The sequence below is a fragment of the Uranotaenia lowii genome, chromosome 2 (genome assembly GCF_029784155.1).
Source record: "Uranotaenia lowii strain MFRU-FL chromosome 2, ASM2978415v1, whole genome shotgun sequence".
Classification (NCBI taxonomy): Eukaryota; Metazoa; Arthropoda; class Insecta; order Diptera; family Culicidae; genus Uranotaenia; species Uranotaenia lowii.
The window spans coordinates 314,616,296-314,642,704 of record NC_073692.1 but is presented as its reverse complement, the minus strand read 5'-3'; the positions used below and the strand labels follow the sequence as shown (position 1 = coordinate 314,642,704).

Genomic DNA, 26,409 nt, shown 5'->3' with positions numbered 1-26,409 from the left:
TTACTAGATTAAAAAAGTTAAAAAAGGTTATACTAAATTAAACTAATGCTGTCTTAAAAATAGATAAAGGTAAAAACAAAAAAAAATTAAAAATAACAAAAACTAATATGATGGTTGATGGTTCTCAAACTTGAGTTTCTTTGAGATAGAGTATTAATTTGGATTTGAAGGCAAGTCGATTGTTTATAATTTTTATATGGTTTGGCAATATATTGTATTTAGTAGGTCCAATAAACGATATTCTACACTGATCTAGAGTTGTTGTTGAAATACTGCGTTGAAGGTGGCGTGATTGACGAGTATTATGCAATTGTTCTCCGATGGTAAAGCTAATATTTCTATTCGTTTCTGAATGTAAACTATCAAAAACAAATAATAGGGTTTGCAGATCACACATTTTATTTAGTGGTAGAATATTATGCGATAAATTAGAATAAAGCCGGTTTGTTGAAAATAGTAAAGGAAGACCAAAAATGATTTTCAAGCAACGATTTTGCAATGTTTGAAGGCGTGCAAGTAGAGAAATCGATGCTCGTCCCCATAAAGAAATAAGATAATTAAATATAGAATGAATGAAGGCGTAGTAAAATCTTAATAGAATATGACTCGGTACAAATTGTTTGATTCGCCAGAGGATTCCGCAAAGTGATGAGACCTTACTTTCTAAATACGTAATATGGTTTCTCCAAGATAAGGTTTCATCTATCAAAAGTCCAAGGTATTTGAAATTTGAGACTTTTTCGATTACATATCGGTAAAAAATATATAAAAGGTACGATTTTACGAGAGGAATGTAAAATCATATATTTAGTCTTTGGAAAATTTAAGGTGAGGAGATTCGCATTGAAATACTTCAAAAGGACCCTAAAATCGTCTTCGATTTGTTTGACAATATGTCTTGGACATTTTCCTGGATAAAAAAGTGCTGTATCATCAGCAAAAAGCCTCGGAACGCCATGTAGAGGAAGTTTTTGGATGTCGTTTACATAAAGTAGAAACAGCAATGGTCCAATATTACTCCCTTGAGGAACTCCCGTATCTATGTTTTGTAACGAACTATATGTGTTATCAATGGAAACATATTGTTTCCTACCTGTTAGGTAGCTGCGAATTATATCATTCGCGATTTCGCGTATCCCATAGGAGTCTAGTTTGCGCAACAGGATATCGTGATTTAGTGTATCAAACGCTTTCTTTAGATCTAAACACAAAGCTCCTACCAAATTTTTAGAGTCGATGTTCTCAATAATTGTATCTACTAGTTCACACGTAGCTATTAATGTGCTAGAGCCTGCTCTGAATCCATATTGTAGATTGTATGTTATGTCATTTTCGTTTAAAAATTTGTTTATTCTGTTGATCAGCATTTTCTCGAAAACCTTATTAAACACACTTAATGTGGAAATTGGGCGATAGTTATTAACATCGAAGCTGTCTCCTGATTTGAAAATAGGTACTACTCTGGCTACTTTTAAGGTATCTGGATACCGTCCTGTATCTATTATTTTGTTAAAACATTGGCAACGGATCCTAGCAAAATCATCACAATTATCTTTAAGGGGGGGGGGGGGGGGGGGGTAGGGTCTAACACTTTCAAAACATCGATTTTTTTATTTTTTTATTATCTTATTGTAAAACATTTCAAGAATGTTGTGTCAAATTTTCAAGTCAATTGAAGCAAAACTGTAGACGTTATAGGCCTTTATCTCCTCCTATCTAATACTGCAAGAAAGCAAGAGCAGAAACTTCAAACGCGTTTTTCTCGAAAGCACATTTTTAAAGTCCGTGGACATCGCCATTTGAAAACTACTTATCCGATTCTTTTCAAATTTTGAACATATTTTCTACATATAAAATACCAGACCCCAACGTTTTTCTTTTTCGATTTTTTTACTTTGGGGAGATTTTACAGATAAAAAATGGCGGATTTTTAAGTGAAAAATCGTAGTTTTTACTTCAAACAGCCATAAAAATTTCATAAAAATATTTTTAAGTTAAATGAAAACGTTGGGGTCCAGAAAAACATCTATTAAAAATATTTTGCTCTGATTTTTTGACTTCAGATGATTCTGTGCTGAGATACAGTGTCCACCGCAAATCCTGTTTTCTAAAAGGCATCCTCGAAAGTGCTCCGTCACCGGCTCATTTTTCAATATTTTTCTACGAAAAAATTACTAAATGTTCTTTTAACAATGCTTTGTATAATGCAAAAAATTTGAATACATTTGTTTGAACGATAGCTCTAGAAAAAAATCGTGAAAATTGTGTTTTTTTATACCCGTTAGACCCTACCCCCCCCCTTAAGAAGAGAAGCTGAAATATTATCATGACTACTGCATTTTTTGTTTTTGAGTAAGTTAATTATTACAATCACTTCATTTGGAGTTGCCGGGTGTAAGAAAATAGAGTTTTGAACACGATTTGTGAAGGACAGCGGGTCCGAACCTGCTGCTATAGGGAAAGTCCTTAGCAAGAACATTACCGATATTCGAAAAGTGTTGATTAAACGCTTCGCATACTTCGTTGTTTGTTTCCAGCAACACATTGTCAACATTGAGTATTATTTGAGTGTTGTTCTTTCTTTTCCCTAATATTGTATTAATACTTTTCCACACTTTCGAATTGGTCGTGTTATTGAGCATATTTTCGTAATAAGTTAACTTGCTCTTTTTTTGCACAGTTCCACTTTTTTAGAAATATGTTTAACCATGTCTTTCAAATGGCAATCATTGGGATGCTTTTTTAATCGTTTCAGATAGTTATTTTTAATTTTGATTAAAGAACATAAATCAAAGGACATCCAAGGACAAGGTCTTTCTTTTAACTTCATTTCTCGGGTTACTTGTTTTGTACATTCCGATGACAATCTATTGTAAACTGAAGTGATTTCTAGTATGCAATTTTCGACATTTTCAAAAAGTTCTATACTCTTAAGGTAATCAGAGAAAAGGCGATTCAATTTTGATTCAAATTTCACTTCTGGGCTTCCGATCGGTGGTCAATCGTTCCTCGAACCGCTTAATCACTCACGACACCGTTGAATTCGCGATTCCCAACGTTTTAGCGATGGAACGATGCGACAGATCCTTGTTTTCGTGATGAATGCGCATGATTTTATCACGCACGAGCTGTTCTTTCGACTCCATTTCCGCGAGTTTTGATCACAGGACTTTAACGGCGTGTTCGTAAATTGATTTTTTCTATCGAAGTGATTTTTTCTATCGATGTTGGCGTTCGTAAATTAAACAAACTGTATGCTAAAACATATTGGAAGGTGATTTGACATTTACCAAACAAATCGATGCATCATCCAAACAAATCAGTTTACGAACACGCCGTAAAACTTGCAGGATGTAAACAATGCAATATGAACTCAATTCACCCAAATTTTCATTAAATTCTACCTAACGGTTAAAAAGTTAGAGCAATTTCATAGTGGCAATTTAATTGTGGGTCAGATAATATTTGTATCTTTAAGCTCCTTAATAACTTTTCCATCGTATGGCCCATTTACTATTCTCGTGAAAATGACCGTGAACAAATCTTATTTTGTTAACTTGTAGTATCTTAAAGCTCCAGCTTTTTCGAATTACTACTTAAATACTTCAATAATGACACTTTTCTTTTTCGCGAATGTTTTATAAAAGTTAGATAAAAAGTTGACCTAAGATATCCAACTTTCCCCTACAGTTTGTTTTAGTTCTCTTGGAAATATTTGGAGAAAATATAAAAAAAAAACTTGTCATAAAATCGTCAAGCGACGCTGTAATGTGTCTATGAAAAAAATCCTAAAGCGTAACCGCGAGCGTCGGCGTCGACGTCGACGGGAAAGCCAAACTCGAAGAAAGACCATATCAACGTCGCGACGCCAAGTAACTTCTTACCAGCGCACAAGCTCAGGCATCTACCGCCACCGCCACATCTTTCTGTCGAATGAATGGTGTGATTGGTGTGCATTCAGCTAACTAAAGCAACCAGATTGACTTGTTGTGGTGTTGTGTTGTGTGCCATCAGCAGCTTGAGTCAATCTTTTCCATTCAACAATCCAGGCCAGGTTGCTTTATTCAGACAGAGGCGCTTAAGCTCAGCCATCAGTTAGTGCCTTCTTGGACGGCGAACGGTACGGACGCGTAACTTCTCATTTCAGTTGTTTAATTTCTACTCATTCGAACTCAAGTTGGAACTGATTCGTCGTCGTCGTCGTCGTCTTCGCCAAGAGACTTGCATTCACGACATGGACATCGCGTGATAGTGATAATATATTTACGCTCACTGCTGCGCCCCAGTGATTGTGTGTGGTGTGTTCGTTTGAGAGTACAAAGTCACCTCAGATTTACCTTAGTTAGTTACTTGGATGTAGGTACTTAGCTATCGTGTTGCCTGATTGGAACCTTATCTGTTGGCTAAAAAACGCCTCTGGCATCACAAATTTTATGAACTTTGAAGTTCCGTACAAAACGAGCGTTGTTTGTTTTCCACTTAAACCTGCTTGCTCGCGATCTACCGGTCATCAGCTCACAGTACATTCTAGAAGACCGCAGTAAAAAGGAACTCGATCGAGGAAACGCGCGTGCTGCTGCATGTGCGCCAAATCAACAAGTTCACAGTTCAGCTGATCGGTTGTCGTAAATTCCAACCATGAACCTTTGACTGGAAGTGAAGTTGAGCCAAGAGCCCTCCTCCCCGTGAGGGTCAAAGTAATTCAATTAGCAAAACCGTTGAACATGCGATTCGCGTAATTCATAGGAAGGTGCAGAGACTAGTTAACCATTCATACGTAGGACCGATCCTCGAACGATGTTTTTGCCAACCAACGGACGAAGCTCGTAAACACTATTCGTACTACCACTGCTCAGTTTGTTGAGTACAACTTGAGCTAGCTGTTGCTGAAGGTGAATCAAGTGTGTGCAAAAATTTATACCTGACCTGCAATAGCTCTACAACAGCAATAACAACAACAGGTACCTACCTTTCAAGACTCTATATCTCCAGCGCAGGTGAGAGAAGAGGCGCGGACTTCTACGCGACACGAAAAAAAATCGCGTGTGTTTCTGTGGTGGCTTGGCAATCACAACAACGAGGAGGTCCCAAGCACGGATTCACGATTAGCAAACGCAAGTTAACCGAAAAACTTCAGGCTGGTTGGTGGCCCGTTGTGTGATTGTGTAACATTTCTAGGGTGGCGGCGGCGTGTGGCGTGATGTTACTAGGGGTTTCGTGAAAATGACGAGACGCATACATATTCAGTAACTTCCTTTTGGTGGTTCAATTCCACAAAGATGAACTACCCAACTATCAACCGTTTTTTGTAGACTGCGGCCGTAATGGTTGACCGGCTCAAGAAACCTTTTAATTGATTCAACAAACGCGGCGGTCAAAGTCAACTTGCGCCCCGGCCTACGGTCAATGTAAAAAGGAGGAAACTTTACGAATCCTTTAACACATTGTTTGTTCGACCTCTCAGAAAATTGAGTTGTTTATAGTAGTTGATTGTTGTTGAAATAAATAGATTTATCGGTTGCTACTCTATTTGAAGCGCCGATTCAGTAAATTTAGCTTCTTCAATTTGAGCACTGGGATCTAGCCTCTTGCAATTCATTCGTATTCTTGAAGATTTTAGTTGGCTTTTTTTAAAAACCTGATTATTATTCAGTTTTTTTTTGTCTTTGTTCAGTTGTCACTTGTCAGCATTTATAATTTTTACCAACTATATAAATTGTCCAGATTGATACTTCGATCAAAAATGTGAGGAAATTGATGTGTAAATACTTTGTTGCTTGAAAAGTTTATAGACTGGTCTGAAAATTTTAAAATCCTTTTTTCTTAAAAAAAGATACTATGATTTAAAAAAAAAACATTTTATTCTCAAATATACCGCAGCAAAATAGTGTTTTCTCTCAATTTATAATTCATTCAGCATTAGGTTTTGTAGGGTAGGCGATTTCTCTTACTTTTTTTTTAACACATTAAGAACCGTGAAGAAACCGTAAGCTGGGAAACAATGAAATTCGGCATTTTATATCTCAGAAACCACTGGAAAAATACCTTGGAGTTACCGAAAGTGTTGTGTTCAATTTGGTCGAAGATAGTTTCTTCATTAATTTTACAACATTTGACTTATGTTTCTAAATAAAGCGCACTAGAGGCGAGCGAAAAAAAGAGATTTCTCGTATTTGGTCCGCAATGTGCACCCGCACATTACTCATAAGATTCTGCACACTACTCATAAGATTCTGCACAGTGTTTTCTCCGACCATTTTTACCATCTTTAGGCCAATTTGAATTTTTACGCTGGTTTCATGTATTTCCTCAGATTTGCCTTTTTTCAAAGCCCAAAAAGTTTCGATTGGACGAATCTCTGGGCAGTTTGGTGGGTTCATGTTTTTCGGTAAATATGTGACCTTGTTGATTTCATACCACTTCAATGCATCCTTAGAGTAGTGGCACGATGCGAGATCAGGCAAAAAGATTGTAGGATTGTTATGCTGTTTAATTAAAAGTAGCAACCTTTTTCGTAAACATTCTTGCATGTACATTTTGAGGTATGAAACTGTGATCGAGGGAGAGTTTTATAGTCTAGTTAATGTAGGTTTTATTATCCATGATAACACAACCTGATTTGTTGGTTAGAAGTTTGTCGTAGAGTTTCCAAGCCCTCGGTTTATCGGATTTAAACTGTTAGGTATTCCTTTTTGGCTTCTTCCATTGTAGGATCAGCAGGGCCAGGTTTCCTACCGCGTCTCGGGGAATCTGCGAAAGTATACTACTCTCCATACTTTCTCAACGCGGTTGAACTACTCACTAGACTGAGTCGATTTGGGGTTATTTTTGAATTTCTCAAACCCTGGGGTCTAAAAAGCTTCCTTTGGTTCAAAACTCATCCTTCATTTTTTGTAGAATTTTTAGGTAACGTTTACATGAGTAAATTTGAACTTTTAGGTTTGTATGGGAAAAAAGGATATTTTGTACTGAAAAATCAACATCTTTTTTGTTTCCTCTGTGGAGCAGAGCCAGCTGATAGTTTTTGTGCCAATTTACAAAATTTCTAAAGGAAATTTTTCGCTGAACGACTTTGTCAAAGACCGTAACTTCGTATCTTATTAGGCAAAAAAGTTATTAGCTGTTTAACAGAGGTATGTCTTTTCGCATTGATAAACAATAAATTCAATTGACATCTCTGCTGGGTGCCTAGCGAGGTATTGCATGGCTACTCTTCATGCAATACTTCGCGAGGTTCCAGCAGGGATGTCAATTGAATTTATTAGTTATCAATGAGAAAAGACATACCTCTGCTAAACAGCTAATAACTTTTTTGTCTGACAAGATACGAAGTAACGGTCTGGGACAAAGTTGTTCAGCGGAAAATTTCCTTTGGGAATTTTATAAATTGGCACAAAAACTGTCAGCTGGCTCTGCTCCACAGAAGATACAAAAAAGATGTTGATTTTTCAGTACAAAATATCCTTTTTTCCAATACAAACCTAAAAGTTCAAATTTACTCATGTAAACGTTACTTTAAAATTCTACAAAAAATCAAGGATGAGTTTTGGACCAAGACGAAGCTTTTTAGACCCCAGGGTTTGAGAAACTAAAAAATGACCCCAAATCGACTCAGTCTACTACTCACACCTTCTTGCTCAGCTAGTTTTCTAATTCTAAGACCACTCACAGTTCTCCATTTGTGCACAAACCGTGTTCTTTGCTCGGGAGTAAAGCCACGCATTTTCAGATTTCTTCTAGAAAAACGACAAAATATGACAACGTTAACCTAACTTGGATGTAAACAACAGTACGCAGTCAAAATTTGGTTGGATACTACACGATTTTTAAAATGACGGTTATTTTGTATTGTATTTATATTATCAGAAAAGACTATAGGTTTAGATAGTGTCGAAACTAAATTTATTTTTTATTAATGCAGTGCATTTGTTAGTGTTTTATATTAAATTTTAGAAACTTGTTTTGGTGTTGGTTGTCCATTTTAGATATGGTAGACGATGCCTAGCGAAATAACACTGTTTTCAATAGCACAGATTTTAATATCAGAGTTCCCACTCATTTTCAATTTTTGATTTCCAGCATTTTTCCAGACTTTGGCCCGCATGTTCTAACGAAATTCCCGATTATCAAAAGCTAATTTTTGTGTTGAATACTCTGCAAAAAGTACGGAAATTTTTTTCACCTGCTTCGGTCAGTATCTACCTGTTTCAAGGCTGTAAGAAGTGCGCGCTTCCTGCTTATTTGAGTGTATTTTTTTCGAAAATTATTAGATTTCTATGCAAAAATAGAATTTTTTTGTAATTATTTTGTCATAACTATTCAAGAAATGTATGGCCCATTTTGGTGTCTTCAGATGAAAGTTGTACCTTAAAATGGGCTATAAAATTATATTTTTCGCAGAATATTTGGTGAAAACTTTTTTATTTTTTACTTTTAAATACTTTTTAAAGCTTATTTACGGGTTTTCACGAAGAATTTCCCCAGTAAATTTTATTAAAACATCTTATGCGAAAAGCTCATAAAGCAAAGTTTCCCCAATAATCCCAATGTATTTAAAATTCTGGCTTTTTTCGCAATTTCAAACTTCCCCAAATGAGGCGACACCCCGTGATATTTATTCGGGAAAATTCAGAACCGTTTTAACTGTATTAGCTCTATATTTTTAATCTTAGTTTGTGTATATTTGTGGCAACAAACAGATATTAAAAGTATTACTTTTCTAAAAATCTTAAATCTAAATTTTGGCTATTGTGAAGATTTTTTTGTTTTGCTTATAGTCGTTTTACCATCTTTATGACATTCGAGACTTTATTTCAACGTTACAGTTGGCAGACAGTTATTGAAAAACTCATCCGGTACAACTGTGTTCGATGTTTACTCTTGGGCTCGAACTCGCGAACATCGGCTAAAGATGCAAATGACTTGCCAACTGAGCTATTTTGCGAAAAAATGTTTCAGAAGTTTTCCTCACGTTTTCAAATTCCGCTTGAGATCTAATAAAAAATCTTATTTTTGAAAACCAGTTTATTTGGTATAATTCAATGTTAATATTTAGATGTAGAATTCATAAGTCAATTTCGTATTCAAAAGGAGGTTTTTTGTTATATGATTCAGATTTTAAAAGATTTACTTTTAAAATTTGAAGATGAAGACAGATTTGCTATCAAAGAGCAGTTCAATTTCTTGAGAAAAACGAATTTTCAAATGTATGCCTAAAGCAAAATTATGATTCAATTTCAATTTAGTTCAAGGAGTTTAGATTTTAAATGAGACTTAAAAATAATATTCAAGAAAAATTATCTACAAAAAGAAAATGAAAAATTTAATATGTACTTGACACAATTATTATCAGGGTTTCCTCTCTATCATCACATTTGCTGCACTTCCTTTCCTTTTATCGACTACACGGACTTGGCCGGCGTCGTTATTGGTTCATATCAAAGATTCTCAAAACTGTACAGTGAGATTGTGTTGTTTGTTCCCAGCACTTTTCATTTGGTTCATTGTGCAATGTTGATTATCTCGAACCAATCGCGGAGTGCAACCATTATGCCATTGGCCAGGAGGTGGACCGTAGTTGATAGCAAGCAAACTCAAGCTCAAAAATCCAGATTTTGCCCCTCTGATCTTTAGCTTTTTTCAGAAATCAAAATCAGTACTCAGTTTACGAATTTTGAGTTCAGAAACAGGGTTTCAATTCAAATCTGTAATTCAGATTTGAAGTCCAAAACCACCATTCGTTTTTAAGAGGTCATACTCAAAGTATAAAATTCATAATTCAATTTCAGAATTATTCAGATTTTGATATCGAATGCCGAATCGAAGTTCAAAATTCAGATTCGAAATTTAGAACTCGATATTTCTGGATCCAGATTAAGATATCAAATAATTCTTAATTCAATTTTGAATTAAAACTCAATCAGTCGGTTTGAAGCATATATATTCATATTCAATTTAAGAACTGAGAAATAGGATGATGATATGTAGGTGTTTAAGAATCGGATGAGTTTTCTTGGACAAATTCCATTTACAGGTCAAATAAACGATAACAAAATCGATTCTGATTGCAAATCTCTAACGGGGTCTTTGATTGAATTACCAATGATTTTTTTCAAAAAATAATAAATAAGATTAAAACTTTGTAATGGGTAACAAAATGTTTACTATGACATAAATTGAAGGATATTGCTTTGAATTTAAAGCTTTACAATAGTTTTCTACATAATTAGTAGATATATATGTTTACGCTACAAGTGCTGGGGGACCTATCAATGAACAAACAAGTTAAGCAGAATAGATTAAGATTGCCAGATTTTTTTCAGCACGTATCCGGGCCGGACAGAAAAATTTTTTTTTGTCAAAACTTTTCAGCAGATTTTAAATTGTATTTTGTGTTTCCATAAAACTTTTCATAATTTTTTTTATAAAACGAAAAATTTTGTTTTGGACGCATGGACACAAAATTTACAACACCATTTGTTATTTTTTGTTTGATTTGGAAAATAAGGTTAATAAATCCAGGCAAAATCCGCCTTTTTTAATGACATCCGGGCCGGACAGGACTTCTCTCAAATTAGATATCCGGGCAATATTTCAAGCTTAAGATAAATGCATCAATCTACGAACTTCTCCACATGTACCCTACATTGGATTTGTACCAAATGCTTGGGCACAATATCCTACTAATCAGTTGTCTGAGAAATTTGCAAACGTTATTCATAATGCACCGAATTATAAAGACAAAAGATAAAAGGCAAGAAAAGATGAACAGAAACCAATTTTAAAATAATAATTTCAACCTACGGTTTTATCGCAATTTTTGCTTGGAAACTGTATCCAAAAACCCCCTTTTTCACTTTTCAGGGTAAAATCTTAACAATTTGACAACGAAACGTTAATCATGTGAATACTCACATGTTTAGTTTTTCTTCATTTTAAGAGACTTTCAGCTTTTACTGAGATGTTTTTTTTTACGGTCGCCATGTAAGAAAATGCATTTTGGTCATTCCATGTCAAGTGTGTACAGCGAAAAAAAAATCTTCCGATATTCGCCAAAGCTGAGGTCTAGAATACAAATCCTGATTTTTTAGAATGACCCGCCCATCCCTCGTCCCTGGACCCTCCTTCCTTTTTCACGATTTCCAAAAAGTCATCATTTTCAAAATGCAATATCTCCGAACTTAGAAGTCAAAAAAAAATGACAAAATACTCGTTGTAATGATTTTATTGAAATCTATTGATTGATTTCATTTATGTTTTAAAAATAAGACGTTCAAAACGTCATTTTTTCTTGTTTATGATTGCATTGTGTTTTTGAGCCAACTTCACGTTAAAAACCGATCAAAATCTTAATATTTTATTTCTAGTTTTCGAAATGTTAAAGGTTAAATATTTTTTCGAGGTTTTTTTTTGTACATAGTACTAAGTGATTCCTATAATGCACGTCAGAGTGGGTGTAAAAATGTACTACTTTCAACAGAATGGGGTGGACGGATAATTCTAACAAAAAAATAGGATTTGTTTTTTTCGCTGTACACACTTGACATGGAAGCATTTGTCGGATTTTTTTAAGCACTTTGAGTTCCAATAAATGGCTATCATTGGAGAGACAAATTCGCCAGTTTCTTTATTCTTCATTTAGAGAGAACTATTAATATAAATTGTTCTCTTGAACCATTTATATAAACATTTAGATAAAATTTAATCCGCGCTATGTTTGGTTCTGGCATATTCTTAGGAACTCATAGATATTGGGGCGCTGGTTTGAGAATCGAGAGATAATCGATTTATTTAAAGACTCGAGTTTTTCGAAGATATTCTAGATGAAGTGTGTTTATCTAAAAATATACGTATAATATTCGAAACGTTCTTGAATCTTCGAGAAAAATAAAGAAAGAGATCAGCGTCCCAGCTTTTTTATCTCCCATATTTGGAAACCCGAAACCTAGGATTAGGATTTTCTTACAATTCAAGTCTGGTATTCTGATAGAAAACTAAATCCCACTTAAGCTACTGTCTCTTAATTTAATTTAATTTTAATGTTTCTACTGAAACTGAACACTGATAACACACCAACCATACCCATACCTCTACTCAGCAAGCAAAGGAAACCACCGACTGCTGCCAACCTATCGCGAACCAAATTTGACTTGTCTATAATCTGCCGGTGAGGCGTTTTGATGCAATCGAAATAAAAAAGAACGAAGAAGAAGCTTGACGTTGTTATCAATGTCTGTATTTGCTGAATATGGTTGGGTAGTAAAAATAGTCCAGTTATTGGCAACCTGAATCACCCAATCCAATTTGGGGGATTTTTGAATAACTAGCTGGTAATTTTTAAGAAATCTTCAGAATGTCAATAAAGTTTACCTAAGATGGTGGCATTTGGGGGAAAAAATAAAAAAAAAATAGTTAAGTGAAGACTTCGTTCGAACAACCTTCAACCAGACCTCGAATCGTTAAATTTTCACATCTCGACCGAAATAGTTGGTATCTACTTTTTGGTTCTTTTCCGTCTCGATCGACAATGACGATTTTTCGCACATTTCATCGATGTGTAGGTATACACAACACTTTTTTTTGTGGAGGATTAATAATTCATAGACTTGTCTGGGGCTGCAAAACGCGCTAGAGGTCAAATTTATACTGGATGCGTTCCGGTAACCTTTTGCCCGTGTAAACCTGGCCGATGGTTACTATCATGTAATCGAGCTTCTTTTTTCGTATTTATTTCCATTGTTCCAACAGTTTAACCTGAATACTATACCAACGATTCTAGTGCCACTACACAATGGCATTTGCACAGGAAGTTGGTAGGTTTTGTAATTGAAATTACTCCAATTGCCAATTCAGTAAAGGAAAGGAACTTTGTTGCCGGGTGCTTCGCTGCTACGGCTTATCGGTCAAGTGAGGTTGTGCTTTAAGTTGGCCGTTCAAAAAACTGTTCTTGTCTGTTTGACGATTTTGGCTTCTTTTCGTTTCTGTGAATTTGATGTGTCTCCCATGAAATTTGATTAATTGGGAAGGTAATAAGTCATTTAACGCAGTCGGAACATGTATTTATGTCTGACAAACTGTATGAAATCTTAAAAAAAATGCTATTTTCTACGCCCAAAATTCAGCCTTTACTCCAATCATGAGTTCTCAATATTTCAACGTCATTGGCATAAGATGTGAACACCAGTGGTGATGATTCGAATTGAGACCCCTGGCATTAACCTCCCAGCGCAACCGTATTGCGTATGACTGAAGGAAACAAAATAAAAACGTTCGCATGTCCCTCCCTATCCCATCACAAGATGAAAGAGGATGGAAACAATCGTTCGGCAGTCAGTTAGCCTATACCTAAATGAATTGATCTGCTCGATCAATGCTATGCGTGCGGCATATGGAACCACCGGCAAACAGCCACAGGCCAAGCTACCCGGAAAAGCGAAAAAACAGTTTCTCATTTCCAATTCACATTCAATGGGAATCCATTCCTATTCCCGAGCTCTTCAGAAGACAAAGGAATCTTCTGGAAGGAGAATGAAATAAACAACCACCCAAATGCCAAAAAGCCACCATTATGTGTTTTTTGGTGATTGGCCGTGGTACAAAGCCTATGACAATTAACTCTACGCCTCCATCTGGCTCAGCTAGTACACTGGTCAAGTGGCCTGATGGGCATGTAGATATAAATAGAGTGGTGTGTTCGATTCTTTTTTTTCAACGGTATAGTTTTTTTTATTTACTTTTTTGTTTCTGGGATAAATGATCCAATAGGATGAAAATCCCAGTCTTTATGCCAGTAGTGCTTTTCCAAATATATCATCTTTGGCGCATTTTCGGCTTATAGTGGGACACCCAAAACCTACAAAAATGTACAACATATGGAAATAAAGAGTGTCCACGATGAAATTGCCACACCAAAAAATTGATTCGCAAAATTTGTGTTTTGATCAGATTGCCATCAAATTTTCACGGATTGAAAAATAACTATTAAGCTTCATTTTACCATTTTACTCGTATTTAATTTATGGTCCATACGCAAATGTCCGCACCTTGGCCTTGGCCATAAGATTCTGCACAACCTGTGAATCAACCGTTTTTTGCATGTAAACCCATACTTTCTTCAGTTCCTCGACTGTCTTCACTACTTTAGGTCGTTTAAGAAGGTGCTGCTTCATAATCACCCAGTACTTCTCGATGGGGCGGAGCTCCGGAGTGTTGGGAGGGTTGAACATTTTCGGCACGAAATTGACCTTATTGTCCGCATACCACTTCAGCACTAGAGTGTCCCACCCGGGATTTCCTGGGATTTATAAAAATTCGGGAATTCCTGAATCCCGGGAAACGCTTTAAAAATCCCGGGAATTCCCGAAACCATTAAAATGTGCTAAATTACTACAAATTTACACTATCAATTAATCAGATTGAGCAAGGAAAATGATAGTTCTACCTTGATGGCTTAGTCTTAGATATTATTTTTTCTTGAATCTGGTTAATACATTGAATTTAGTAAAAAGTGTTTTTCCGATTGAAAACTTAGTGTAAAAGGGCAAACAATTCCAATAATGAAACGCTACGGAAAGAATCTGAATGTTCTACTTTGCAACACTCATCATTTAGAACATCCGTTTCGGATACTGTTGACAGTAACAAAATCAGCACCAAAGAAATTACATATTTAGAAACAAATGGATAATTTTCTGAAAATTTACGATATTTGATGAATAACCTGAAGTCTAGCTAACCAACTTCTTTCGATAGTGAAAAATCTTTTTCAATTATTTTAAATTTAACTATCTTAAATTTAAAAATACCTTCTCAATAACAATTCGTACGTAGTAGATGGTTAAGATCTTCATTTAAAAATTTTCCCGGGATCCCGAGAATTCCCGGGAAAAGGAACGGCAGATTTCCCGATTCCCGGGAACGCTAAAATGGCCGGAAAATGGACACTCTATTCAGCACGTCCTTGGAGTCAGGGATGCCAGGTGTTGAGGATGAAAAATCTGGGCAATTTTGAAAAAAAGTCTGTGTGTGTCTGTGCATAAGGAAAATCACAAATTTGGGACTTAAATTTGACGAATCGTAAGAGCGGGAGGGGGGGGGGGGGGGGGGGTGATTTCTTGTGCTATGGTGTTCGGGTTATTTTCGAGTTGATAACTTGATAACTATATAACAATTAACAAACACTTTTTCCTACCAAGTACCATGTCGATCTTATTTGAAAAAAAAAAGTTTCATGAATGATTGGTCAAATACCAATGAATATACAAGCCAGATTTCAGTCTAATCTGCCACTTACGGATTAAATCCGATACATGAATATTGATTTTATCGCTCAATTTTGAAAGTCTGTAAAATCTGGGCTCTCTCAGCAAAAATCTGGGCAAAATCTGTGTCTGACCAATATCTGGACGAAGGGTCAAAAGTCTTGGTTTTACAGACAAATCTGGGCACCTGGCAACCCAGCTTGGAGTAGTGGCATGCGCATGAGACCAAACATTGTTGGGACGTGTCGTGGGCCTTCAGGAGAGGAAGCAGCTGTTTTTTTTTAGTTGGTAACCACAGGTGGTAAATCCCGGTTTACGGATTGTATTCCAAGGCACGGCGAGCCACCGCGTCCCCCCAGTTTGCTACTCTGTGTCCATGGGTACAATGGGAAGACTCATGATATACTCCGTGTATACCCCCTACTCCCAGAACTTCACCTGGGGCCGCAGACCTGGTTCCCACCTTGAACTGTTTAGTACACTATGCTTCAATAGTGGGAGGTCTAATGCGCTCCAAGGCAATACTCATTAACGAGACCACTTTCAGCAAAACCTCTCATCTTTACGACTCGACGCCTGAACTCTCCTCTAACGACTTGAGAACCGACATCTCCTCGCAATGACTCGAGATTCTCAAACAAACCTCTCCTCTTCGCGACTTGAGGCTTGATCTCTCCTCTAACGACTTCAGATCCGACCCCTCCTCGCATCGACTCGAGGTTTACCTCTCCTCTGCACGATTCAAGGCCCGATCTCTCCTCTAACGGCTTGAAATCTGACCTCTCCTCGTAATGACTCGAGGTGACCACTTGTACCCCTCCTCTTGTTGATAAGGGGCCTGATCCCTCCTCTTACGACTCGAGACCCGACCCCTTATCATAAAGACTCGGGGTTGACCACACAAACCTCTCCGCCTGAAGGTTTGAGACCTGACCTCTCCTCTAACGACTCGAGGCCCGACCTCTTATCTTCAGGTTTCGAAGTTTGCCACCTTGCCCGTCGTGTGCCTGATCGAGAGCAGCTTATCCTAGACTCGCGCCTGTCATGGCACACGCGCGGGACTTAACGCAACGACTCGGATGATTCCCGACGAAGACGTCATCCTACTCCGACTCGAATGGCTCACCCGGCGTCGAGAGCCACTCTACCCGTGGGTATTCCCCGAACTTGGAATAACCCTTTACTAAAGATTTCCACTGCGAAGAAGGTCATGTCTTATCCCCGCAGCTTCTGTCGTTGTCGTTGAGAACCGTTCTACTCGGATACTCCCCGAAGGTGGAGCATCCTACGCACGAACGCGACGCACCCACGGCATCCGCTACGCAGAAGGTATTGTCTTATCTTTGTAACTTCAAACCGTGGGGTCGGACGCACTCTACTCGACAGCCCCCCGTCGATGGGGTCAGTCTACTCCGACCGTTGTCCGGTCTTCTTTATCCCCCTTGGCTGGCAACCCTAGGATTTATGGCCCGCGGATTTTCCTGCCCGTTGTGTGTCAGATCGAGAGCAGCTTGTCTTGGACTCGCGCCTGTCACGGCACACATTCGGGACTTGGAACGCTATGACTCGGATGTTTCCCGACGGTGACGACATCCTACACCAACTCGAGAGGCTCGCCCGGCATTGAGAGCCTCTAACCCGTGGGTATCTCCCGACTCTTACATGTACTCTTCCATGTACACCTGTCCGTTCATCGTGTCCTGAGTCACGAAAGGTGCAATCCGCTTCCCGCACGTGCAGAAGATTTACTATACAAGAAATTTCTTCGCAAATTTGGACATCTTCTGAGTGCGGACATGCTTTGGAACGCTGAACTTATCCTTGAGCGAGAAAAAAAGGTTGCCGGGATCTTTTTGAAGTCGGCCTTCACATATGTTTCGTCGTCCATGATGCAGCATTCAACTTTCTTCAGCATGTTGAGGTACAACTTCCTGGCAGAGGGTTTTGGCGGACTTGTTCTGCTTCTCGTCGCGATTAGGGGTTATTGTACTCTGAACGTTCGAAGCCCAGCCTTAGTTTTGGCCTTCTGGACAAGATTTCGGCTTAGGTGCAGCTTTTTAGTCACATCTCGAACGGAGGCGTTTGGGTTTCGGTTGAAGGCCCCAACTACGCAGTTGTGATTTACGTTTGTGTTGTAAGGAATACTTTTTCCTTCACTTCTGGGCTTCCGATCGGTGGTCAATCGTTCCTCGAACCGCTTAATCACTCGCGACACCGTGGAATTCGCGATTTCCAAAGTTTTAGCGATGGAACGATGCGAGAGATCCTTGATTTCGAGATGAATGCGCTAGATTTTATCACGCACGAGTTGTTCTTTCGTCTCCATTTTCGCAAGTTTTGATCACAGGACTTTATACCTTGCAGGATGTAAACAATGCATTATGAACTAAATTCACCCAAATTTTCATGAAATTCTACACAACGGTTAAAAAGCTAGAGCAATTTCACAGTGTGGCAATTTCATCGTGGACACCCTTTAAATGCTTGCGCAGAGCGACGACGACAACGACAGTTGGATTGAGATTTGGATCCGAAATATCAAGGGTGGCACACGTTTCCCCACTGTCCCCTAGCAATTGCAAACTGGATCGGACAAAAAAGTGCCTTAAAATAAAATTGAGATTGATAAAGAACATCCATAAATCAAGTGGCTTATCAATCGGTACTTTACCTCAGCTCTACCGGTTTTCGGTCACAAATAAAAATTGGGAATAAAAAATGCAATTTATTAACACATTTGATTAAAAACCAAGACAAAAAAAAAAACCAAAACAGATTAGCCAAAAAGATAAAAACCAAACAATGCACAATCATTTCCCATAATCCGGCACCTTCGGTCAGGTGCCTGTGCTCGAAATCACTGTAAATAAATCATTTCGATAGGTTCCCCCACATCAGCTTGTGGCGGGCGGTGATTAGATTGGGGGTGCCCAAACACCCACGCCACGCCAATGTTTGTAAGCATTTTTATTGAATTTCAATCAGCCACATTTACGCCACACACACATTGCCATGCCACCCCGAACGGCCGAAGATATCGAGAACAAATATTGATACCCACCTACCTGTTGTTGTTGTTGTTGTTATTGTTATTAATTTGTTATGATTGGTGCACTTTGCATATCAGCAGCGCCAAGTGTACGGTGGCTTCAAAGAAAGAACGAACGAAAAAAAAAACTGCTGAAACCAATCAATCCATCTTATGAGTGTGTACAAAGTACAAATAATTGTGTTTTTATTTTTGTGTAACAGTGCACCCGGCAACGAAATAGAAAGGAAAACAAGCCCTGCCTTGCAGAACCACAACAATTTGCAAACCGTTTAAAATTGTTCAACGTTGTTGTTAGAAGTTGCAAATTTCAGTAGTATGTAAACAATACTTTCGCTGCTAAGCTGAGTGCGTGTATTTCAAAAGTGCTTGACTGTGCGAGATTTGCAGCCGGTGGGTCCTGATTAGTCGTTTTTTTTTGCTGTTGAGTGGAATACTAATCGTTCAAGGTATAATATTCATTACAATGTACATTATTTATTCAACTCATGATAAACAATAACGGGTATCTCATTTTGGTTTTCAATAATCACGATACTACTGGGAACCTCAAAGCATGTTACAGACATTTACATTGGGTGATGGTTAGAATCATTTTCATTGTAGTTTTTCACATGATCTTGTTAACTCAAAAGTTCACTACAGATACAAACATCCTCTATCTACATTAAAAACAGAAAAAATTGTTTGCACCTCCGGAATTCCAAGATTTACGGAATAACATGACACATTAGACTGAGACGATTTGGGGTCATTTTTGAATTTCTTAAACATTAAAAGCTTAAAGCTTAAAAGCTGCGTTTCGGTTCAAAACTTATCTATGATTTTTTGCAAAATTTTTGAGTAATGTTTATATGAGTAAATTTGAACTTTTAGGTTTGTATGGAAAAATTGAATATTTTGTACTGTAGTTGTGCCAATTTATAAATTCTGCGCTGAACAACTTCGTTGATAATTTCGTATCTTATTAGGGAAAATAATTATTAGCTGTTTAACAGGAGTTTGTCTTTTGGCATTGATAAACAACAAATTTGACATCACTGCTGGCTGCCTAGCGGAGTATTTTATGAAAAGTAGTCGCTAAGCAGCCAGCAGTGATGTCAATTAAATCTATTGTTTTTCAATGCCAAAAGGCATACCTCTGTTAACCAGCTAATAACTTTTTTGCTCAATATGATACAAAGTTACAGTCTTCGACGAAGTTATTCAGCGCAAAATTTCCTTTAGAGAATTTATATTCGTGAAGATACAAGGGCTCTGACGTCAAAAGTCGGAGAAAAAAAGTTTTTTTTTCCTGTGCTATAACGTCATTCACAGTTCTGTAGTAAAGCAAATGCGTGATCTTTGCCGTCTGGAAGTTTTAAAATAGCGTCAAATGTTATGCAAACTCAAGACAGAAAAAAATTGAAAAGTGCAAGCCCTACAAGACTTTCAAAACTTTGACAAAATTAAAAAGAAATTTCAAATATGAACAAAATTACAAACAAAACGAAAGACAGCCTTCGAGAAAAAATCCGCAAAAAAAAATCTAGGACACAGTATCAGATCGACCCCATCCGGGTGGTATGCATGTACTAGTAACTTCTGCTGAAATACAGGCGGCGAACCTTCTGTTGGTAAATACACTTAACAGCATTCGGAAGATGACAAGCCTCTTTTCGCGTGCAAAAAAACAGACAGTATCATTATAGAGAGTATGAAAAACAACAACATTCGGTGCGTCACAATCTTTCATTGAAATGATCGGTTCTGCTCAGCGGGGGACTTATCGAATCAACAGCACCGAGATTGTTTGCTCAATGAGCAAAAAAGAAGCAACTTGCGGTTGCAGAAAATTTGCTATATTCGATAATAAGTGTACAAAGTTACCGATCCGATGGCTCTCAGCAAAGTCAATTTGTTGAAATGAACAACCCCCGGATGTTTGCTGAAACAGTGTCATTGTGGAGGATATTGTTCAAAGTACGAAATTGACAGAATAGAAATTTTAATGACAATCTTCAAAACTGGCCTTAATTGCCATAAACCGTTTTATGGCAAGCACGTTATCACATTCTTGCGATAAGCGTAACAGAATGCATTGATAACCCAAAATATCACTACAAGTGCTAACAATTGTTCACGCAAAAGCAAAATAAAAAAATAAAATTAAAACAAGATGCTTTCCAGAAAATATGCACTAGAATGGTCTAAATTTTGCCAAGAAAAGTATCAAACGGTTTTATCTGGTAACACCAGATTCTGAAGTTTCATACATTTTCAAGTCATTTGACAAAAAATTAAAATCCCAATTTTCCCGATTTCCTTTGGTTGCCCTCTGGTGGTTTTTAAGGGTAAAAAACGAAACTTTGAGCGCTAGTCCGCAAGTCCGATTGAGCTGAAATTTTGCACATATGATTTTTTTGGACCATTCTACAGAATGTATATTATCGACCATGAAGTTTTTCCCATGCATCCATTGCCACCCTAATATATGTACATATCCTCAGTGAAATCTCTTACAAAAAAATTTGTTCTAAAAAAATGTGCCAAATAGAGCCAAAAATGCTGCTTAAAAGATCCATGCACTTGTCAAAAGTGTTTCCAGATCTTATCCTTTTACCCACACTCTCTAACAATTTTTTTTGCTTGAATGCAGAGGTGACCTTGGTCCTTAAGCGCAATTTTATATCTTTCATCCTTTTCTCTATTTTTCCCAGTAGTCAAAAGATAGTGACTATTGACTACTGGGACGTGGCCGACGTCGTTATTGATGTTCAAAGAGAGAGAATCAGAACTCGTTCTAACACTTCTGATAAGCAACGAAAATTTAAATATAGGATATAGCAGAGTGGCCAGCGAACCGGGAAAACGGGAAAACCGGGAAAAAACGGGAATTGAAAATAGCACCGGGAAATAACCGGGAATTTGGTATCAAAACCGGGAAAAATTCTAAAGAATTTTCTTTTCTTCATCAAGAGCTCACCATTGTTCAAATGCTTTTCATGGTTGTCAGTTGTTCTTCTTCGATGAACGTACAGGAAGTTAAAATGAATGTTTTTGCATGATTTTTTCTCCAATTAGCGTTTTTTGAACAAATTTGAAGAATATTTAGCCATATTTTTTCAGACACGAATGCCACAAGGATTGTTAAGTGACGTAAATAAAAAATAAATAGCCATATTCGAATCAATGAATCGCACTTCTAAATAATATAATCGTATAAAGAATTAAATACTTTAATTGAAAATTCTTATTTTAGATTCGGTTTTGGTATTGGAAATTTGATTGAGAAATTGAAACTTCGCGTGATATTTCATATTTAAACTCTGAATGCAGATTCAAAACTCAGGTTGAAACTCAAGATTTAAGTTTCTGATTCCGAAGTCGGACTCATAATTGAAAAATTTAATCAAGCAGTTACAATTCAGATTGTGATACAAAATTTTGACATATAACCTGGATGTACCATTAAAAATCTTTACTCGAATTATGATAAATATAACAGAAACTACCCAAGCAACCAGAATTCCCTTAAAAAGGTTTCATAGAAGCTTAATCAGCTTTCGTTTGTGTCTGAAGAGAATGCTAATCAGCCCAAAATTTAAGTTCTTAAAGCTACTTTCAAGTTCGTTTAGGTGGCTGTAGAGAACGCTATTTAGCTCCTAAGAGAATGTCAAGGAACTTCTACGCGCCGAAAAAAAAATCCGATTGACAGATTGCTCTGACAACCAGATGTCAAATTGCTAGGTTGCCAGTCTATCATGGTCTATCTCATTGGTTTTAATTATATTGTTTTGATTACAAAAGCTGCTTACGTCTAGAGAATTGAACCGCTGCTCTCTAGGTTGCAATGAAACTCACCAGCCTCTCGACCAATCCAGCAATAGATTATTGCCACTGTAATAATTAGTATTGAAACTTAATGTCATTTGAAATGATTGAATAGGTTGGTCAATAGATTGTACCTTATTTCGTTTAAAGGATTTTCAGTACACGATATGAATAGTAACAAAAATTCGCATCATCAAAAATTTATTCGAATATCTTAACATTTATAGGAAAAAATCGAAAAAATCCTGACTCCCATTTGTAAATATCAGTACAGATATAAACAAAACAAATACCATGACAAGAAATTGACAGACATTTTTGCCATGTCGCTTAGAATTCCCATATAGGTTTTTTAAAACACCTTCAAGTATCTTAATGGTGCGTTTAAGAAAGTTACGCGAACGTTATCGACCTTGTTTGAAGAAGTTCCATTAACAGCGCTTAGAAGTTCCGTTATCGATAGTTTCAACTTTCAAAGGGCGATGGAACTTCCTGAGTAAGTTTTACGCGACAATAGTCACCTGAAGCTCCCGTAAAATATTTTTTCAGCCAAATGTGAACTTCGGAGTTCCATCTTTAAGTAAAAACGCGACTTTTGGTTGCTTGGGTAGAAATCAAAATCCAAAATTCTGTATGTACTACGGTTTAAAAAATGGTAATTGAAAAGTTAATTGATTAGCAATGTAATTTTAATATCATTATTGACATTTATGAACCAGAATATTACACAAATTCGTAGTCAGAATTAAAATTCAAAGTCGAGTTTAAAAGTGGAAGTCGAGTATTAGGGCAGAATAAGCAATTTTTCAAATCTTAGTTCACCGAATAACTACTTCGAAGAACAGTATTTTTGGTGGTTGTCATATCATGTTTTGGTAAAATTTCGTTTAAAAATTCATAAATCAATTTTTCATTTTTTTAAATTAAAATTAGCCTGAAAACTCATTGCTAGCTATTCTGTATTTAAAACAAACACTTATTTTAAATCAATTTGATAAATATCCTCGATTCAAAGCAAGTTTTCAGACATGCACATTAATATGTTTAAAAAATAATAAAATTTTCGATTCATCAAAAATTCATGATTAATTTATTGAACAACTTTGTTGAAGACGTTGAAATTTGACAAATCATAAGTTTTGGTTATTAATTCATGTAAAATTTCTTTAAAATTCTTTTTATCGAACGGAAAAAAGTAACAAAAATGAAACTTATGTAACCTATTTTCTGAGAAGCTGAAATTCACGTGTTGTTTTGTGATCTTCGATTCAGTTGCTTATACATGCTTTGCTGTTGATAAATATGTGCTTTAGTAGACAGAGTCGATTTGGGGTCATTTTTGAATTTCTCAAACCCTGGGGTCTTATAAGCTTCGTTTTGGTCCAAAACTCATCCATGATTTTTTGCAGAATTTTTAAGTAACGTTTACATGAGTAAATTTGAACTGTTAGGTTTGTATGGGAAAATTGAATATTTTGTTCATAAAAATCAACATCAGTTTTGTTTCATCCGTGGATCCGAGCCTGTTTATGGGTTTTGTGCCAATTTATAAATTCTATAAATGAAATTTTCCGCTGAACAACTTTGTCGAATATCATAACTTCGTATCTTTTTAGAAAAAACAGTTATTAGCTGTTTAACAGGTGTATGTTTTTTTGGATTGATAAACCATGAATTCAATTAACACCACTGCTTGTGCCCCACGAAGTATGGCATGAAAAGTGGTCTTGCAATACTTCGCTAGGCACCCAGCAGTGTTGTCAATTGAATTTCTTGTTTATCAATGCCAAAAGACATTCACCTGTTAAAGAGCTAATAACTTTTTTGTCCAAAAAGATACAAAGTTATTATATTGGACAAAGTTGTTCAGCGGAAAATTTCCTGTAAGAAATTTATAAATTGGCACAAAAACCATTAGCAGGCTTGGTACCACAGAAGAAACAAAAATGATGTTGATTTCTCAGTACAAAATATTCAATTTTCCCTTACAAACTTAAAAGTTCAAATTTACTCATGTAAACGTTACTTAAAAATTCTGCAAAAAATCATGGATGAGTTTTGGACCAAAACGAAGCTTTTAAGACCCCAGGGTTTGAGAAATTCAAAAATGACCCCAAATCGACTCAGTCTAATGCTTTAGTATTCTTAAAAATATAATTTTTTTAATGAAATAAACCCTTGAAGACGAGAACAAGAGTCGTTAGAGAATAACAGTCGATTTTTAATTTTATAGGCCTAATTTAGGATTAGAACATATGTGCTTGTGTGTTTTCTCTGAAGCTAATCAAAAGAGAGCTAGTTAACAAAACATATACAAAATAAGTTTAAAAGAAGAATTTGAATATTTTGTCAAGAGGGTATTCAAGGTTTGAATAAAGGTAAATTGAACTGAAATATATCTAAAATTATTTTTTCTTCTCTGTTCCCAGCATGATGATACTTAATTTTCTACTTCAGATAAAAAAAAAACAAATATCGCTGAATTTTTGAAAATCGGCATTTGAACCCTAAGATTTTTTCACTGATAAATTGGAGTCATTGCACACTTTCATATGGAATCATTTTGAAATAATATGTTTTTGATACATAATCCATGGTTGATCGTATTTATATAGGTATGTTGAAACCGGAAAAAAAATTAAAATGTTGATAGAAAAACCGGGGAAAAATCGGGAATTTGAAAATGGTAATTGGCTGGCAGACTAAAGTGTAGAGATATCCGTGTGTATCAATATTCCGTACAATTTCTTAAACATATGATAACAGTTTCTAGTTCAATGGTTTTTGGTGGATGTGATTAGACAATCAAGCTAAGCTAAGCTATTCCACCTATTTCTCCTATAATGAAGGAAAATCTTAGGGAAATCCAAAAAATTTATATAGGCTCCAAAAATAGAAAAATTTTGACCATGACGTTCCATTTTCAGACACAACATTACCAAATCTTTTACTAGCCATTCAATTAAGGTGCGAATTTTCATAAGAGCCTAATAAAAAACCTATGCAGAGCATTTTTAAAATTTTTTGTCAAATTCAAGTAGATAAGGTTCAAGTATATTTACTAGATATTTAGAAAAAAATTCACATTATTACGCTGCTGACAATATTGCCTGGGTTTTCACCCCCAGTAATAAGTATTAACTACAGGTATTTTAGTGTTTATTTGATTCGTTAAAAAGCTGCAAAACTTTTTGATTTAATCTATTGTTTGAGATTTCGAAATCTGAAATAAAATGTCCGGATTTAGCAGGTTTTAAGATAAAATAGCACAAATTTATCCCGCCCATATACGTGGTGAAAAAATTCTGGCAACCTTAGGTTAACTTTTTTTTTATCCCAATAAGTTTTGAAAATATTGACTACCTATAAGTTCAATTGATCCTCTCATTCCAAAAAGACATATTTATCTTTTAAATCAATCGTGATCATTGGTTAATTGCATTAATATTTATCCAATAGCAATAACTAACATTTATCTATGTACTGCCTGGTTAAAAAAAAATTACAAGATTGATTTTTTTTCAAAAAAAAAATTAATTTCTGCTTTTTTGCTATAGACAAAAGGCTTTACAACCCTTTATCATATCGTTCCAATTTTTGCAGCCTAGAATCTTGAAATAACATGCTTTCAAAACTATTAAAGACGGCGAGTTTCTAAATTTTTCTAAAAAGATATCATATCACAAAAAAAATGGGACAAATCTCCCCATTATCTTTCTCTGAAAGATCTATGTTAGTCGGCTCTGTTGAAAATATTGTGTTGATCAGTTGCTCATGAAGTTTGTGAGAGTTTGAAATGTCGTTGGGATTGGGATATCTAGAATACCGTTGGTCTTTTCAATTCTGTTAAAAAGGAGTGCTTCTTTGTGGAGCGCTCCTTGAAAAGGTGCGTCTGATTCCCAAGGTTGGTACGTGATACCTACTTAAAGAAGATCTTTGTCAAAAATTTCAGTCAGTGAGCTAATTTTTATGAACCTACACATTTTCGTTAGAATTTTGATCGTAATTATTTTTTTAAAGTAACCAGTTGTATAGTTGTATAGTAATCAGAACATCAAACTAGGGCGATTATAAAACTTGCACCGCATTGCACCGCGCATTCCAAAGAATCATTTCGAATAGACTAGTTCACAATTCAAAAGAATGGGGGGATTTGGAAAAGTAAATCCACGCCGTGTTTAACCCAGTTTCGGTCCTTCAATCAGGTACCTACAACCATATCCGGGACAGCAATATAAAAACTACATTTTTGCGTTCAGCAACAGCCGCCGTAAACAACAAGCTTTG

At 36.2% G+C, this 26,409-nt stretch overlaps 1 protein-coding gene across 7 annotated transcripts in view; it reads left to right on the top strand.

The window, feature by feature from the left end:
- LOC129744582 (pantothenate kinase 3) overlaps nt 1-26,409 on the top strand; it is a 61,861-nt gene that overhangs the window by 9,360 nt on the left and 26,092 nt on the right. The window contains exons 1-2 of one of the 7 annotated variants that reach the window (XM_055737192.1): nt 4,111-4,356; nt 18,513-18,758. The exons of 2 other annotated variants lie outside the window; for them this stretch is intronic. The gene's annotated coding sequence lies outside the window, so the exon portion shown is untranslated. Of the gene's footprint in view, nt 1-4,110; nt 4,902-4,973; nt 4,998-18,512; nt 18,759-26,409 lie in introns of those variants that run through there. 4 more of the 7 variants (XM_055737194.1, XM_055737190.1, XM_055737189.1 and 1 more) reach the window with 4 other exon arrangements.